Source organism: Punica granatum, chromosome 5 (assembly GCF_007655135.1).
Source record: "Punica granatum isolate Tunisia-2019 chromosome 5, ASM765513v2, whole genome shotgun sequence".
Classification (NCBI taxonomy): Eukaryota; Viridiplantae; Streptophyta; class Magnoliopsida; order Myrtales; family Lythraceae; genus Punica; species Punica granatum.
Window position 1 is genome coordinate 15872901 of NC_045131.1, and position 15479 is coordinate 15888379.

Sequence of the window (15479 nt, forward strand, 5' to 3'; positions counted from 1 at the left end):
TGATGCCCGGAGGAGAGCGGCCCACAGTTCTGTTTGGAGTAATGGAGGATATCGACTTTTTGTTATCTCGCCTTCTATGGGTGAGCTGGGTATATTGTCCTAGACGTTATGTAACCATCGCTAAGAATAGTTTATGTGGAGAGCATCCGAAATCTCTGTGTTGTTTAATGCTCTCAGCTGGTACTTGAACTGTGGGATGTAATATGGCATTATTAATAAAAGTTTGCCTGCTTATCAAAAATTGTGTGTATATATATAACTGTGTCGTGCCTTAATTAAAGTATAGGTTATTCTATTCCTATAAATTGTTTTTTAGTTGCCATTCCAGACTCACTTAATGGATAGATTTGGAATTTGCATAGTAGCTTTGTATCTTGCACTAATTTTTGTACTTAAAAGTTGCATCGTGAAATAAATCAACAGTCTATTGCTCTTTCATTTTGTTTTGAAATAAATCAATAGTTTCCCTCCTGATTTTTGCTTATTCCTTGACCATTACTAGAGGATATTTTTCCTATTTGTTCATATTTGTCCAGGCCATGTAGATACCGATACTAAAAGATTCTGAATTGAGAACATGTACTTCTAGCTTATTTAGATTTATTTATTACCACAATTAAAAATTAAAAGCTTTATCTTTTTAAAGAAAACTATATATATGAAGAACTCTTGGACATGCGCACCGCGTGCATCGCACGTGGCCTTACAACTAGTATACATAAAAAGTTGTATCCCCATAGTAAATTGGCTTATAAATTAATTTCAGAGTTCTTCCTAACGAAATTGGGTTGTCGGAGAGCAAATCAAGTTGAATTTGTAGCTCTGAATATGCTAATAGATGGTATTGGCTACTGCTTCGTTGTTTTGTAGGTTGTTTGCTTCTTTTACTTTTGCTCCAACTTCTACTTTGAGCGCTAGGTTAGAAGAAAATCTCGTGGGAAGAAGCACAAATATTCGGCGACAGTCATTTCTAGGTCCTCTGCCTTACCCATTACATGATTTAATTTTAATTTGCTTCAGCCTTGAATGGGCTTCAGCCTTCCGGGGTGGTGGCCAGGCGGCGAGGCGCTATCGCTTCTTCACCCTCCCTCTTTCTCTCTGTACATTCTTCGACCTTCTGTTTTTTTTCCTTTTCTTTTTCATATTTTCAAATTTTTTAATCTTTAAAATTGTTTTTTTAATTGTGAAATTAATAAATTATTCAGATGGCCAGAAAAGTCATCGGAAAACTGGCTTAGGGTGCACTTTGCTTCTTCTTGAATGGGAGGGGGGGTTTTTAATGCAACTTTTTAGAGGCTAGGAGTACAATACAAGTAGTCCAAAAGTTAGGGGCAAATTGCATTTTACTCTTTAAAATATTTTAAAAGCAAGAAATTGTAAGAGAATTTATGACAATAGATGATTTACATTTCCTTTTAGGTAAATTGCACCGGTGGTCCAAAATGTTTTACAAATGTTTTATTATGGTCCAAAAAGTTTTTTTCGCTACATGATGGTACAAAATGTTTCAAAGTTGTTTCATGATAGTACAAACCGTCAACTCAAGTTTGACGTCGTCAAGCCGACGCTGACGTGGTTATTACGTGTCACCTCTTTGCTGACGTGGCGGAAAAATTTTAAATAATTCTAAAAATTTTAAAACTTTTAAAAATAATTTTAAATTTTAAAAACTTTTAAAAATAATTTTAAACTTTTCATTTAAAATTTAAAATAATTTTAATATTAAATTTTAAATAATATTTTAAATAATTTTAATATTAAATTTTAAATATTTATAAAATTATTTAAATTTATTTTTAAAAATAAAAAAAATATTAAAAATAATTTAAATTTTTTAAAAATAATTTTCAAAATTTTAAAAAAAATTATTTTTTAATAAATTTTTACTCTTTTTGTATTTTTTATATTTTTTTAAAAAAGTTTAAAAATTTTAATTTTTTAAAAAATAATTTTAAAATTTTCAAAATTTTAAAATATTTTTTATTTTTTTTCAAAATTTTTTTTTTTTGTATTTTTTAATTATTTTTTGTATTTTTTTGGACTTTTTAAAATTTTATTTTGTCTTAAATGACGTGACGCACTATGATTGGTTCCACGTAACAAAAGTGACACATAAGACGCGCCACGTCAGCAAAATGTTAACGGCGTCAGCTCGAGTTGACGGTTTGTACCATCATGAAACAACTTTGAAATATTTTGTACCATCATGTAGCGAAAAAAACTTTTTGGACCATCATGAAACATTTGCAAAACATTTTTGACCACCGGTGCAATTTACCCTTTCCTTTTTTATAAAATACATGGAAGTCATCAATTATAATTTTTCTGTTGATATGTAAGAAAATGTAATATTTTTAAGTAATATCATTTTCTTCATCCATATTTGGTATGATAATTCATTTCATTTATCCCTAATTTATTATTGTGTACACTAATATTTGAATGGCAAAATGACAATATTGGTCCTATATGTTTGCAATTTTTGACATCGAGTCCTAAATGTTTCACTTTGGAAAAACAAATCCTAAAACGTTTGGAAAAGTGTCAGTATTGGTCCTATCTGTCACCGCTATTAACGGAAGCGCTAGCAAGGCAACGGCACGTCCAGCTGGCCGTCAAGTGCTGACGTGGCACGAATGGCCCAACTCCACCCGAGCGAACTGCCTGAATTTTGAAGACCCGGCTTGAATTTCAACCCGAGCAGAACCTCTACCCAAGCAGAACCTATACGCGACGGGAACTCTGTACAGGAAGAAGAATAAGGCATGAAAGCAGGACAAAGCAAACAGAAGAGGAGAGGAGAGGAGGTAGTAGGAGAACAGTAGAAGAAGAGGAAGGATTATAGGATATTGACCCATAGAGGAGAAGGACTACCAGGAAAACAAGGAGAAGATGACTCAACCAAGGAGGTAGAAAGAGAAGAAGAAGAATAGTAGTGGTAAACGAAGAGGGAAGCTCGACCCGAAGAAGAAGAAGACCCGAGGGAAGATCAGTACTGATAATTTACTGAGCTTTCCTTAGTAAGTACTCTTCATGAACTGTTGAAATTTTTGGGCAAATAGTGTTTTAATGAAAGATTGTCAATATCATGATGCTTGTTAATATTGTGATGCTTGTTCTGTTACATTGGTCTTATAGAATGGATGACTTTCACAACTTGAACTATCATGGATACACTCTTGAAATATACCATGGCAGGTCCTTTAAGGAAGGAGGAGAACTGTTGTACAGTGGGGGTGAGATATTGCATTGGGATATTGATCCAGACAAAGTGTTTATTACGCATACGGTGAAAGAATTAGAAAAGATGGGGTACAAAGGTAATGTAGAGGTGGTCTTGTGTCGAGTCCATGGGAAGGGGTTAAAAGATGGATTATTTGAGGTTTACAAGGACAGTTCTAGCATTCCACTCATAGGGCAACTGTTGGAGCATAAACATTGTTAGTTGTATGTCAAGCACATAACCGACCCTAACCCTAACCCTAACCCTAAAGCATTTCAACAGCCTAAGGCGGCTACTAAGGAAGGTGTTGAGGCTACTGAGGGAGGTGCTTTAGGAAGGAAGGGAGTTGATGTTGTTGTAGATCAAGCTGTAGAAGAAAGTAAAGAGAATAGTAGTGGGAGTGTGAGTGATTTTGCTTTCGGGGATGTGCCTGCAGATCTAAGTGAAGAAGATGATCCTGAGCTCCACGACATTAGATCCCAAGTTCAAATTGCGAAGGCGAAGAGAGCTAAAAAATTTGAAGAGTTTGAGTCTACAAAAAGATGTACAGATTATTATAAGGGAAGCAAGACAAGATAAGTAGGAAAACAAGGGCAAAGAGAAAGAGGGCGCTATTGTTGCTGTTGATGCAGGAGATGAAGGCTACATAACCAATTATCCATCTTCTAATGAGGTCTGCAACATTAACTTTAGTGAATCAAGTTCAGAGTTTGGGGATGGTGAAGACACAATGAGAGAAAAGCAACCGAGAAGTTACTTCAGAAAGTCAAGTACATTCCCTTAATATGAACCGACTTGTGAGTGGCCAACTTTTACCGTAGGGCAACTGTTTGAAGATGAAAAACAGTTTAAGGATGCAATTAGTTTGGCTTCTGTGAAGACACATAGGAACGTATACTTCAAAAAAACTTGCAAAAAGTATATAAAAGTGAGATGTAAAGAGAGGAACTGTCCTTGGAATATAATTGCTAAATTCATGAAGAACCTTGGTGCTTACTAGGTGAGGAAAATGTTTGACAAACACACTTGCAATATCAGTTACAAGAATAGTAGAGTAAATAGCCAATGGTTGGCTAGACATTACATGGGCACAATCAAATCTCTTACATCCATCAAGTTAAATGAATTCAAAAAACTAGTGAAGGAGCAACTAGGTGTGGAGGTATCTAGATCCCTTGTAGGAAGGTAAAGGAAAAGGTCTATGATTTGTTGGTTGGTGATAGTAAAGCAGAGTATGCATTAATGTGGTTTTATGCTGATGAGTTGAAGAGAGCGAATAGGGATTCTTCTGTCTGTATGAAAGTTCAAAGGCCAATACCAGCTGAGCCACCTATTTTTGATAGATTTTATGTGTGCTTTGATGCTTTGAAGACGGGATTTGTAAAGGGGTGCAGGCAAATAATTGGTATTGATGTTTGTTTCCTGAAGACAGTAGTTAAGGGTAAACTGCTCACTGCCATTGGTAGGGATGAGAACAATTAAATGTTTCCCATTGCTTAGGCCGTACTTCAAGTTGAGAGAGTAGAGATGCATGGTTTTGGTTTTTGAGTCTGCTTAAGGAGGACTTAAACATAACTGATGGCTTGAGTTAGTCAATCATATCTGATCAACAAAAGGTAATATAAATAATATATATACTACTTAATTATTTCCTTCATGTTAATTTAAAAAAGTGCTAATTTTTGTATTTTTTTTATATATAGGGGTTGGTACAAGCGGTAGCTGAGTTATTCCCTCATGTAGAGTATAGAATGTGTGCAAGGCACATCTATGCTAATTGGGGTAGAAGTCATAAGGGGTCAAAGATACAGAGGCAATTCTGGAACATTGCCAAATCAACCACTGAAGTCTATTTCAAGGAAAATATGGAATTACTTTGTAAAATGTCACCCCAAATATATGAGGATTTGCTGGAAAGACCAAATTCCAAGCACTGGTGTAAGGCTTTCTTTAATCCCATGGTTAAGTGTGACATAGTTGATAATAATCTGTGTGAAGCTTTTAATGGGAGAATACTCGAAGCAAGGTGTAAATCCATTTATTCGATGTTAGAGGACATTAGGAAGTTGGTGATGGAAAGGATCCCCACTCAGAGAGCAAACTGTGAGAAGTGGACAAATGATTTTGTATCTAGGATTGAAAAGAAATTATAAAAAATCTGAAATTGAGTGTATTGTCAATTGAATGGTATGGTTATTCGAGACTTGGGGCACCAAGTTTGTGGTTGACATCAAGAATAAATCATGTGATTGTAAGGCATGACAGCTTTCTAAAATTCATTGTTGTCATGTTGTCTGTGCCTTATTACTTAAGGGTTTAGACCCAAGTGATTATGTTCATATCTTTTACAAGAATGAGATGTTTTTAGAAGCTTATGGGAAGGTGATAAAGCCTGTGAGGGACCCCAAGTTTTGGGATAAAACTAACATGCATGAACCACCAATACCACCAGTCTTAAAGAAGAAGAAAGACAGACCTAAGAAACTGAGAAGAAGGACGGTGTTGGAGACTACCGTTGGAAAAGATGGAGTTAAGCAAATGTCTCGTAAATGTACAGCTAATACGTGCAGCCTATGTAGACAGCCTGGGCATAATTAGAAGAGGTGTAATCTAAGAGCCAAAGATATTACTGAACCGGTAACCTCATTTTCACTTTAACGGATTGATGGATGTCATTATTTTTGTAAGTTCATTTCAAGGTTATTGGAATTACGGAATTATTTATTTGTCTGTGTGAACTAAATTTGGATTTTGGTTAGCAGACTGTATGTGGATTTGCAGGCCCAATTCCTACAATGCAACAAATGCCAACCCAAAAAAGTTCAAGGGTATGTTCGGGAAAAATATGTATGATATTACATAGTAGATATTATATATATAATTCCTTGTATCATTTAATTTCTCACTTTAAACATCCATCATAATTAGGGGCAGAAAATGCATGGGGATTTTAGAGATGGAAGAAGTACGAAAAATTCCAACACATAGAAGGGGAGATCGGACCTTTAATCAAGAACTACAGAAATCAGTGCAGCTACATATGAAGATCATGCAACCTCAACTCAGTCATCAGAACAAAACAGAAGCATTGTAGCAAAAAGACCAACTGATAATAGAGAATACATTGTAATGAAAGTGAGTGAATTGTTGTAATGCATGTCATCCTCTGATTAATTTTACCCCTCTGATTAATTTTACCATCCTCTGCTAATTTTACCAATTATTTATGGAAACATATATGTATGATACATCTCTGTGTAAGTGCAACCTGGAAGTATAGGTGAATTGCTCGTGGCTAAGGAAGTTGATCAGTCAAGGCAGACAGTGACAGTCAATCAACTTCAAGCCCAAGCACAAAGGAGACCGACCCAGAAAAAGTTAAAGGAAAGCACAAAAATAGGACTGCAATCATCTCAAGAGAGTTCGAGTAGAAAACGTGTCCGATGGAATCTGTGTCATGGTTATTGTTTTGCTTTCGTAAAAGCATTAATGTCTGATGGAAGAATATCTGTATAGTTTTTGTTGTAGTTTCAGCTGTTAAGATGTCAATGTAGAACAATGTTATGGTTATGTATTCTGTTGAAAAAAGCAATTTGTTGTTTACCAATGCAGAACGGTGGTTATGGTTATGTATTCTGTTGAAAAAAAGCAATTTGTTCTTTGTCAATGCAGAATAGTGGATATGGTTATGTATTCTGTTGAAAAAAGAACAATTATTTTTTGGCAATGCAGAACAACAAAACAGTTGTTATGGTTATGTATTCTATTTTAAAAAAAAAACAATTTGTTCTTTGCCAATGCAGACTAGTGGTTATGGTTATGTATTCTGTAAAAAAAAAACAATTTGTTCTTTGCCAATGCAGAACAGCAAAACAGTGGTTATGGTTATGTATTATGTTGAAAATTGTATTACTAATAACAGTCAGCAGAATACACTATGGCTATAACTCATAACAAATACTTAGCCAACAACAGATATCCAAACATTACAGGACAGAACTGCATAACAACCAACAACTTAGGCAACATTACATATACAGACAATGAGCCACTTCTGTCACTTGGGGGGCAGTAGAGGAGAACTTGGGTTCAACAAGAATTTTGTCATTTGCTGCTGCAAGAGAAAAACAAGTTATCACTAGGTGCAAGCTTATACCATGAAACCAGACAAACCAGGCGAGAAGGTAAGGCTTGGTTCTTCATTATCTCCTTATACTATGTCAACAAGAAAACCAAACAACAAAGACAACCAAGAGTACAAAGACAATGTAGCACAACTTGAGCTATAATCACTAAGCAGAGGGAAACAGGGCAGGACCAGACAAACTAGGCGATGAGGCTTAGCTCTTCATTATCTCCTAAGACAATGTCAACAGAGAGAACCACGCAACAAAGACAAACCAAACAACAAAGACAATGCAACACAACTTGGGCTATAATCACTAAGCAGGGGGAAATAGGGCAGGACCAGACATAATCATATCCAACCGAAATTGAACAAACATATCCAAATAGCATCCTTTGACCAGATTGAACAAACACTTTGGCCGGAACAATACTCACATCCAAACTGAATCATATATGCAGAATCATGGCAATATGAGCAATAGACCATATCTACAAAACATATGCAGAATCATGGCAATACGAGCAATAGACCATATCTGCAAAACACTGATATCCAAAGATCTGCGAAACACTGATATCCAACACAGATATCTAAATATCTGCAAAATACTGACGTCCAACATAATCCAACTGAAATACACTGATATCCAACAGAAATTGTGTTTCATTAGCAGTCAAATGACTTAGTACAAAGTACAAGCCTACTTGCCAATACAAAATTTATTGCCCAACCACATCCCAAACAAAATTCCAATCATAATACAAATGCAAATTGCAGAAACAACTATTCTAACACCACAACAATGACTTTGTCGGTGCTTTAACTCCTTCTCCAATTCCTTCATCTTTAATTTCAGGTACTTCATTTCCCATTCAGAAGAGGAAACTTCTTCTTCAACAACAATTTTCGAAATCGAAGCTTCAAATAGTTGGTCAATCCACCTAAAATACCCCCCCCATTATCCGGTACCTTGGACATCCAATGAATCTTCTACCTGGGTTGTTTGCTGTCCGTGAAATCTTCTATTGAAGTCATAATCCGCAGCTACAAACGCCCGCACTACTCCCAGACAGGGTAGCAGATTCCCTTGAACCACATGTCTCCCATCTTCGGGCCTTTCCTCTATAAGGTTGCTACCCTTTTCCACGACCAATCACCACTTCCATGACAGCTACGAACTAGGAAGGGATTAGGGTTTTGAAGTAGTACGGGATTTCGCTCGCGACAGGGGATTTCTCAAGGATTAGGGTTTCGATTTTGGGGATTTCACGTGCGGCAGGAGCTTTCAAAGGAAAATCGATCTTCGATTTTGGGATTTTAGGACGGGATTGAGTTAGGAAATGGAGTTCAAAGCTCGATCGAAGGGGACAGACAAAATCAATCGATCTTCAATTTAGGGATCCTGGTAGGGCCGACTTTCAATCGAACAACACTCAATCGAAGGGCCAAGGGGATTCAGGAGGGGATTAGGTTCAGGAAAGGGGATTCAATCGAAGAGCTCCATTTCAGATTTAGGGTTCCTGGTAGGACGAGTTTCAATCACACACTTTCAATCGAGCTGCTCGATTTCAGGAGGGAGGAAAGGGAACAACTCGATTTCAGGAGGGAGGAATTAGGGTTTAAGATTTTGGGAATTTTGGGATTTCAGGAGGGACGAATTAAGGTTACGATTTTGGGAATTTTGGGAACTTTGTGTTCTGGTCGAGTTGAAATTCAAGCTGGGTCTTCAAATTTGGGCCGTCCACTCGGGTAGAGTCAGGCCATTCATGCCACGTCAGCACTTAACGGCCAGCTGGACGCTTCGTTCACCTTGCTAGCACTTTCGTTAACGGCGGTGACAGATAAGATCAATGCTGACACTTTTTCAAACATTTTAGGATTTGTTTTTCCAAAGTGAGTCAATTAGAACTCGATGTCAAAAATTGGCAAACATATAGGACTAATAGTGTCATTTTCTCATATTTGAATGGTTTCAATTTAAGAATATATATATAGTTTAATGAACATTTTAATTGTGATGTCAAAATTTATATAAAAATAATAACTTTTAACCAATAAACCGCGCATCACACGGGCATAAAAGCTTGTTCTGAAGAAAAATCATATATGATTATGATTGGCCTTGCCTATTAGATATGATATTTAAATAATACTAGGTGGAAGACCACAGTCTTGTGGAGAAGAGTTTTAAATTTATCATTACTTATTTGTATCTTAGTTATTTATGTATTGAGTGAACCTAGATAATATGAATGTACCTAATATGAAATATGGCATAAGATAAATAAAATAAAATAAAATATAAGTTGATTAAAAATAATGATAGTAAAAATTCTATGCATGGTATATTTAAACGGTTATAGTTGTCTCAAATATAACAAAACTATCCACATTTTTCCAAATACAAGAAGACATTGAAATTTTAAAGGAATGATGATATTGGTTAAGATAAAAATCGAATTAAATTTAATCAAATGATAATCCTTTGCTTTCTTATTTATTCCTCATTATAATTTTAAGTACATATATTTTCTTAAATACTAAAATTTTAATTATAGATTGTTTTATATTGTTGATAGAATATCAATTATGTTTTAGAACCTAGTATATTCATTGAATGATTGTGTTACATTTACAAACGGTTGAGATATGTTGTCTCATAGGAGAAAATTGAGAAAGAAACTACAAGCTTATATGAGACTTTGGTTCATCAAGTTATCAGCTTAAGCTTTTAGGTTGCAGATGGGCCCAAGTCTGTGTAGGTCCAGTGGGTATTTTACATGATATCAGAGCGGGTTACGCTTTCACGAGCACGTACACGCTATATTCAATTTAGACAACCAAAAGTGTGCCTCACGTTAGTCAGGCCCAAGAGTGGCTTGATCCAGTTTCGAGGGAGTTAAAGATGTACCTCTAGTTAAGCCCGAGTGTGGAGCTCGAGGCTAGTTTGGTGTTTGCCCCTCCTGTCCGAGCACGGAAGAGGATGCATGGCTCGTGATCAGTTATTAAGGACGGGTGTTTAAGGCACGTGACATGTGTTGGACCACACGCTGTCATGTGATATATTGTCCCCGCATGGAAAAAATTGGAAATCACAAGCTTTGAGAGATTCAACAATTTATCAGCTTAAGCTTTTATTGCAGATGGGCCCAAGTCCGCATGGGAATGGTAAGAGTGGGTATGCTTTTGCAGACATGTGAGCTCACACCATCCATTCAAGCTTGCATGAGAGGCCCGAGAGTGGAGTTTCGAAAAAGCAACTTTAGTTAGACCCGAGTTGGAGCTCGATGCAAGTTTAGTGTTTATCCCCCTTCGCCCGAGCACAAAAGATGATGTCGGCTCGTGATTAGTTATTGAGGGCAGGTGTTTAAGGGCATGTAGTACATGCTGGATCACACACTGCCACATGAGAGCGAATGTTGAGATATGTTATCCTCACGGAAAAATTGAGAAAAAAATCGTAAGCTTGTATGAGACTTGAGTCCAACAACTTATCAGCTTAAGTTTTTTAGATTGTAGATTGGTTCAAATTCGTATAGGCTCAGTGAGCATTTTACACAAATAATTGGTAAATTTTAGTTAAATTTTCATTGTAATTATTGATCGATTGACCCATTTGGCAGCAAGGTACAAGAGTCGTGTCCTAGTTATATCACTCCAACACATACTTATTAAAATATCTAATGATCTGCTCATACAAGGAAAAAAGAAGAAGATATTATCGATCGGGATCTCTACTACATCAAATCAATGATATAATAGTTTTTATATTAAAACCATGAGGGGGACTATTCAAGTATTCAATAGCAACCTCAAGGAAAGGCTTCAATAATGGATTGGACAGCGGAGGTGGGCTTGATGGAGAAACTAGAGAATCCAGCTTCATTGAGGACATGGGCCCACTCTGTGCGGGTCCTTTCTTTGCCTCCATTGGTGTGGGCCATCATCGCCATGTCAAGTCCCAACCTCACCCCAGTCCAGCTCTGCAACTAATTGCCTTGTTCATCTTGCTCCTCATCATCATAATCATCATCAATCACAGCTTCGACAATTACCACCTTCTTCCTCTTCTTCTTAATCTGTTTCCCGTCGGAGATGCTGTCATCATTGTTATCTTCGGCAATGGCTTCTTCGCATTTCTTTAATATTTGGATGCACTCGCTATCGGACCAATCATGGAGTACCTTCTGTCAAACGTGCAAAAGACGCTCTTATCAATAATTGTGCGTGTCAGTGTCACCTTATACACACGATACTTTTGTTACTAGTATATATATGTTATATAGATTTATGTCGAAAGATGAGTTAAGTACCGACCAATAGGAAAGTGGCATCGGCCTTGGGGATGCTCTCAAACATGTTTCCTCCGGCGTGCTCCACCCCATTCCAGTGTGGGCCAATGGAGACGACATGAGGCAGATCGAAGTTGATGCCTTTGATCTGCGGTAAGGCCTTCACCATCATCCCCACAAATGTCCCATTGCCTCCCCCTGCATCGACCATCACTTCAATCCCTTCAAACACCTCTGGGCAGCTGCCAATGACTGCTGCTGCTGCTAGCCTCGCATCGCAGGCCATGGCCTCGTCCAGGAGCCTACTGTGTTCGGGATTCTGGGCCGTGTAGGCCCATATGTCCTGGCTATGAGTTGCCTCGAAGGGTGGTGGAGCCGCCTTGTTGGATGAGACCCAAGCGCTCAGACCATGCCAAGGAGCCAGCATTATCTATATATAACATGATCGATCCATATATCTAAAACTGTCATTCTAATAAAGTATAAAACTAGGACTTGAACGGGGAAGTATTATTCTTACGTACCGGGGTGCTTTCAAACAAAATGAAGCTGGCCATGCTCTTCTCACCTCCCTTGAGGAGGCACCGGGAGAGCTCCGTTTGCAAATAAGTGGTGGCCTCTTGGGTGGCTACTGCCTTTGCCTTGAAAACCTGGTTGTGGACAAGAAACCTCATGATTCGGTAGAGTGAAGTGTAGGAGCAGTTGAGGGCAGCAGAGAGCTAAGATAGAGTGGCAGCGCCACCTTGGGTCTCAATCTCATCGGCCACACCGAGCTCGATCGCACACTTTAGCACCGCTAACTCTGTGAACCCTAACGCATACTTCCAGGCTTGCATCACTGCATTCGCTTCTTCTAGCTCTTTTTTGCTATCAGCTTTCGTTGATCCCTCTCCCTTCCCCATCTCAGTCTCTTCTCAACACTTGGGAGACCAAATATGTACACTGAGATATCGAAGCTTACTATATTTATACAAACACGTGAACATCTAGTTTTGGAAAAATTGTGACAAGCGTCCCTAATTTTTTCCAAAATTACAGATACATCCTCCTGTGGACCTGTGATTGGCAAAATTTTAGTTCACTCTTTTAATATTTTGGTGAAATTTGGAACTTCAGATGACAAAAACAAGAGGAAAAGTCACTCGCATTTTGGACCAAGATGATTTTGTTTTGAAACTTAATGACCTTTAACTACTGGTTGGGCTAGTATTTTCCTAAACCTGTACACCTATTTGAAGGGAGAGACTTATTTTTCTTTTACTACTGGTCGGGTATTACCGTAACTTTAAGAAAATACCACCCACACTTCACCATTTTATTCTCCCTCTCTCTTTTACGTCTCTCTCCTTATTAGCAATAGATAATAGAGAAAAATGGTGTAGCACAATGGCGCAAACTTTTGTCTGATAATCAAGAGGTTTCATATATTATTCTCATTGTGCAATTACCTGTGTTTATGTTTAGCTATTAACAACATTATATTTCATTATAATAGACCCAGAGACCTCCATTGCAATTGAAAAAATAGAAAGACAGTACATAGCGTAAATGAGAATTTGAATGGTTAATAAATATTATGATTTTGTTAATTATGACGAACACTCGTGGAAGTAAATGAGGATATGAGAAGACGCATTCGACCAAAATAAATAAATAATAATAATAATAATAAATAAAAAAGAGAAGAGCTGACAAATGGACACAGTAAAACCCGATGACGAAATTTTCTCGAAACCTTTTGCCTTCAAGCACAGAGTGATGCATTTTTTTGCCTGTTCTGCATTTTCTGGAAAGCTATTCATATTTTCAGCATGTTGCTTGGACGTATGCATCTTTTTTTAGTTCATACTTTTTAAATACGAGAATTCGATAAGATAATGTGAGAGTATGCACATTATATGCATTTAGATTTAATTTTGATTTAAATGGAGATTGAAAAATTACAATAGTAAATGAATTTTGTCATAAATTTATCAGTATTTCTTTTTCAGGTTTAGCTATTTCTTTGGCCGTGGGAATGCTCTTCTGAACCATGCATTGGTGCAGGAACCAAAAAATATAATATGCTGGGAAATCCACGGGACAAACATATATACTAGTGAAGGAGAGAGACTGGAAGGATCGATCAATAAGAAGTTTAGAAATGTCTCGAAATGCCTATGTAACGAATTTTCGTTGAGTGGAGACTGAATTAATTTACATATAAATAGATACCAGCTGCGCATAGAACAACACGTGCCTCTTGTTCATATATAATACCTTTAAAATACACGGATTCTTACGATATGGTAAGACATTTTCCATTGCTGAAGGAGAAATTAAACAGCTAGCTATGTTAAGATACCCATTATTGAAGTCGTGACAATTCTTTAATTTGCAGAACTTGAAATGTTTAATATAGTTCTAAAAGTGAAATATAGATGATATATATAACACAGGCATGCATCTATAAAATTACCGACATAAACCATCCACTAAAGATTGCAATCTACCGTGATATATGGCAATCAGCTTGTTACTGTGAGAAAATTGTTTCTTTAGAGTAAAGAAATGCATGTAGGGCAAGGTCCAATATTGAAATAATTTCAGACGTTTTCCCAGACTTTGTCAGTGCCAACTACATTGTCACCACGAACGAGGAAAATCTAATTATATCCCAGGTGCTTATCATTTGCTACAGAACATTTGGTTAATTATTAATTTATATCGATCAAATCGATTCTTTGAACCTGGCATTTTCTTCATTTTTTTGGTTTTTGGGTGAATATGGGGTGATCTGCGGGCGTTTTCATCGGTATTGATAGATTATAGTGAATGCGAAACACAAGAAACTTTTAACAATGGAAACATTTTTTTTTTCTGAATTATATACCAAATGTGAAATTGTTGTATTTAATAATATAATCGATTATTAGAAACGCGAGTGATAACATAATATATTCATTGTTTATATCAAGATAAGATGTTTTTCATCTTTTTACTAAATATTGGTTATAAAGTAGTTGCAATATGAAAATTTATTGTTTTTCATGTTTTTACTAAATTTAAATTTGAAAAAATTATTATAATGATTAACTTTATAGCCAAACGTTATAATATAATATACTGATAATCCCACAACGAGTATCAAACTTAAAACCTCTTGATTAGCAGAGCGTGTGTTACTGCATTATATCCCTCAATATTTAATTGAATGATTAATTACTTGTCTTTTCTCATTACTTTTATTAGGATCATGTGGCTTAAATTGGAAAGGCGTGATTCACGTGTTACTTCTGTCGGGCAATTAATACGTGGGTTCTATTTATTTCTTAACTTTCTATGTTGTCCCCACCTATTATTTAAGTAAAGAGGTATGAAACTTACAAACATGAATTTGTTCAGGGGTTCAATGTTTATTTTACTTAAATAAGATATCGGATTCGAGTCTTGTGAATGAAGAAAATATACGTTTGGTGAGTTTTACCCCTTAATAGGCCAATCTGGCTTGAACTAGGCTATTTGGGCCAATTAAACTTTCGGATACCATGCTGAAAAAAAAGTATGAATTTTGGTCGATTTATCATTTCTAAGGGTTAATAGCCTAAATATACATATACTTTTCTTAATTTCTCCGATCTACTATTTTTTTTTTATTTTGACCTATAAATTCAAAAAGTTTTGCTTCGTCCCCTCATCTATCAAAACATCAATTGCTCTGTCAAAAATACTGACATGAGCGATAACAGTGCTGATGAGGCAAACGAAATTTGGGTTGGCATTCTTTTGTTTCCGTAAAATCATGAACTCTAAAGTTGTTCCCAAATCTACCAATTTTTGGCTTTTATAAAATTGC

At 36.4% G+C, this 15479-nt stretch overlaps 1 pseudogene; it reads right to left on the minus strand.

Annotated features, from left to right (window-relative positions):
* Positions 1–11090: 11090 nt before the first annotated feature.
* Positions 11091–12584, minus strand: LOC116207138 (annotated as a pseudogene).
* Between the last annotated feature and the right edge of the window lie 2895 nt (positions 12585–15479).